Consider the following 4,451-nt stretch of genomic DNA (forward strand, 5'->3'; position numbering starts at 1 on the left):
CTGTTCTATTAGAGTAGTGACTGCTCTATTAGAGTATCTCGATCTTGGCACAATAACTTAAACTTACTTTCTTTACAGTGTACAGTATAATTGTAAAGTATATTTATAACTGTTGTCTTCTATTTTCCCATTGGCTTTCTATACTTCTGAATACAGTGTGAATGATTCCAGTTTCTGGTATCAATATAGTACTGTGAGTCCAAGGGGGGCAAGGGAAGGGCCAGGGGGGGCACAGCACCCCTTGGCCCCCCCTCAGATCCGCCTATGCATAGAGCAATCCAATGCATGAAATAGGCACTCACGTGATCGAAATTTAAATCGCTAAAATACCAATGAAATCACTTTCATTTCTGAATAGGAACCATGCAGTGTGCTCCTTTTGTAAATATTTGTGTTAATTGTTCACTCAGACGTGGTCTGGGCAGTGCGGGTGTGTTTTATGCTGTGATGGCATCATAGGGAGAGTCTCAGGCTGCTGGGCTAATCGAGATGTTGAACCTAATGCACAAAAACTGATTGTCACTTGATTCCAAGTGATTTTAATGTCATTGGAATAGATTATGATTGTATTTTCTGAGATTTGAATATCGATCACGTGAGTGCCTATTTCATGCATTGGATTGCTCTTTGCGTTTACTGGGCGAGATAGCCGTATTGTTAGGCGTTTATAAGCTTCGTATCCTTGCTGTTGGAGACTGTCTCACTGATGTATCAACCATTCTGGTATTTGTTTGCAAAAATCGCGTCATTTTGGCCGAATTTCAGCATATAGATGGCTCAGCCAGATGGCTAACAAGCTTCAATTATAACCATACTCTGCATGCAGGTACTTTACCTAGCACTGGTCATTGCTGACCCACGGCGCAGTTGCTGCTCTGCTTGTCCTGTGCTCCAGAGCAAGAAACATTTTGTCTGTCACCAAAAAGCTGCACAGATCGTGCTGCCACCGGAAACTGACCAATAAAATCAAACTACCAATACTTTGAGTTGATGATAGACTACTTGAACAATGTTGAGAGTGAATATCGTGGCATACGAAGAACCCTACGAACTGCTGGAACGAAAAATCACGTGATTTTAAGACATTTGTATCGTTTTCTACCAGAAGAAAGTGACAAACTTGGCTGCCACGCTGGTGTTATTCAAGTTACACTTAGCCTAACACATGACAATAGTTAGATAGTTGATTGGAGGATATCGAATTTTCGCGTTGCGGACCCTAGAATAGGGTCTGGCAACGCGAGACTAGGTCTTAGCTCCCCCAATCGATAAGCGCTGTGCGGAGAAATAGAGTCTGGCAACGCGAGACTAGGTCTTAGTAGCAACCCTGTCAACAGAATATTGCTAATGTTAACACGGTAACCACAAAGTTATACAAGTATTGCAGTACTTACAGTTAATTCAAATTTGTTAGTACAGTAAAAATATAGCTCTTTGTACTGTACATGAATTTCATAAAGACCATCAAGATACTCTAATAGAGCGGTCAGCCAGTTATTTTAATAGAGCATAGCCACTGTATTAATCAAACTGCTTGGGAGTTACATATATATGTAACTTTACTATTTTTTCTTTACAAAGATCCCTGAGTCATTGTTGTTATGTTAACAACTAGCTATCTGCATGCATTGCTGATTTTTAATCAAAATTTCTTCCAAACTAAACTAAACTTTTATAATTTTTGTGCCATGGAATCATAAACAAATACAATAAAATCAATACAGGCAAACATTGACCTAATTATACTAGCAACACGTGCAATAATATCATTGTGCTTGTGGATAAGAAGAAATTTGGTAAAGCAAGTCTCAAAACATGTATATGGCTGGGTTTGGGATAAATAAGGAGCAAAGTATCACAACAACAAGTAATAAAAATAGTCAAATGAAATAGGCAATACCATACAATACTATTGTAGCTTTTGTGCTCCATAGTCATCATTGTGCCTGTATATAAGAAGAAATTGGAAGTCCCAAAGCCAGTTTATGACTGGCTTTGGAGTATTTAAAATACAAATAGAAGTGAAATTCATGCAAAACAACTAAGTTATAAAAAGATGTGGTTTTAAAGACCTGGGTGAAAAAAGTTGTGAAATCAAAGGTGGCTCTGCCAAGAAATGGCTGTAATGATGTTAATACCAATCAGTTTTAATTTTAAATGAACAGGGGTGCATTGCCATTAAAATTGATAGGCATTAACATCATTGCAGCCAATTTTTGGCTGCCACCTTTTTTAGATTTCATAACTTATATCACCCAGGCTTTTATAAAAGTCACACCTTTTTTACAGGTTCGTTGTTTTTGCATGGATATAACATATAAAGAATGAATACAGGCCTAGGTATTTGTTTGATTCTTGTATGAAATTTTGCATGTTAATTATGGATAACCTCACATTGAAAATCCCTACAACATTTGTCATTTAACGAAGACTGTTTTGGTGTTGCTGCTTGGTATGTAACTACAGTACCATGCAGATAGGCTGTACAAGCATGCCATTTTTTGTTTCCACAGCCCCAATGATATACGTCACCTGATTCATGATATCTAACTGTCACTTAATTGGTTACAGTATTGGTGGTAATTTGAAATTATACAGCTACACTGCCAAAAAAATCCAACAAATTGTCTTTCATTGTTCTGCTGATAAGACTCCCAACAGACTGCTAGTTCAGACATGTTTTAAACCTGTGAAATACATATATACATGGCTTAGTACATAATATTTATAAAAGATCATTCCAACCTTCCAACTATAATTACAATTATATTCTTTAATTAAAAGTAGCGTGATTTTACAAAACTAAAGACCACAATATACAAACTTGATTGCTATGAAATTTGGCATACATTAAGGATGTATTGAGATAAATGCATGTACCAAGTCTGGTGCAAATCTGATAAATATCTGCTAGTCATGGACAACTATTTGCTGTAAAGAGACCATCATGCTTGCAGGGTAAATCACCTAAAAGAATGGTTTGAAAATCGGTATTTTTGTTATCACAAACCAAACCTTTCAAGGTTTAAAAGAAATTGCAGTAATGGTTACAGAGTTACACAACATGGTATTAAATCGCGGGAGTAAAAATGCTCTAATAAAACAGTCACCCAGTAGTAAAAATGGTGCACAAAACAATGGTGACAAAAAAAGTTCTCCAAAACTCAAACCATGCACCAAACTCCCAAACCCTTAACCACTCTGTTGTTGTTAGCTATTCAGCTCATTTACTTTAGATCTATACCAATGGAAAATTGTTCTAGAACATTCTATGTGTGTTCTATTAGAAGTCCTAAAAATGTGCACATTCTATTAGCATATTACAATAATAAATACACATGGTCAAATAAAACCTACAATGCAATATTTCTGTCTTCCAGAATCATCATAATCATCATCGTGCCAGTAGATAATCAGCCATAAAACCAGCTCATGGTTGGGTATGGGATATTCAAAATATTCAAGTTAGAAATTGTTAGTTTAAAAATGAAGTAGAATCTATGCAATAAAAATAGTGAAACAAGAGATGAATGATTGTATTACAGCACAACTCAGTGGGAAAGTCCCTACTTTGGCAATGAGCAAAATAATTGTTATAGCTAATGTGCCAAAGTAGGAACTTTCTCACTGAGCTATGCTGCAATACCATCATTTATCTATGAATCATTTTGAAACTAATTTTGATTCTAATAATGCATGTACATATTCGTTTTTATGTCTCTGTAGCCATTGTAACAAGTCCCCCAAACCACCTAATTTTGAAGCATTGTAGCCCTTGTAATAACAATCACTTTTATAATATACGTTTTTTTTCCCTAACTAATCACTATATAACTATAACTAATCAATTAAATATCTTGTTTCACTACTTTTATTGCATAGATCCCTACTTCATTTTTAAATACTAGTTTTTACTGTAGCACAGCTAGCTACAATGTAACTTGCGATTTTTCTATTAGAATATCATGCATGACTGTTGTGTTAGAGTGACTGTTGTATTAGAGCATATCTGGAGTCAGCCAAGAGGTGTGCAGCTAGCTAGACCAATAAGGGGTAGCGAGGTCAGCTTGTTTACTGGTAAGTAAACAGCTAGATTGTTAAGAGGTGTGGTCCCCGTACTCTATCACTATTAGTTCACATAGATCTTTAATTGATGAGCATGGTCGCAAACCTATCACAAACTTGCAGATATCCAGATACTATATCTCTTATAGCGACGCGCTTCTGAAATCCAGCTCTGAAATATTCTGTGACGTCTATATATGCTGCTGAAAGAAAGTTTTGATACAGAAAATTAATGCCTCGATATGGTTTCATTGGATGAAAAAGAAGACAAGCAGCAGTGAGCCTGATTGAAAATAAAAGAAAAGACAAGGTGCAGAGGGCCTACACTCATCAGAACCCCAAAAGACACATCCCACTGGTGAGTTTGTTATTGTGGCATAAAATGG

The sequence above is a fragment of the Dysidea avara genome, chromosome 9 (assembly GCF_963678975.1).
Source record: "Dysidea avara chromosome 9, odDysAvar1.4, whole genome shotgun sequence".
NCBI classification, from domain to species: domain Eukaryota; kingdom Metazoa; phylum Porifera; class Demospongiae; order Dictyoceratida; family Dysideidae; genus Dysidea; species Dysidea avara.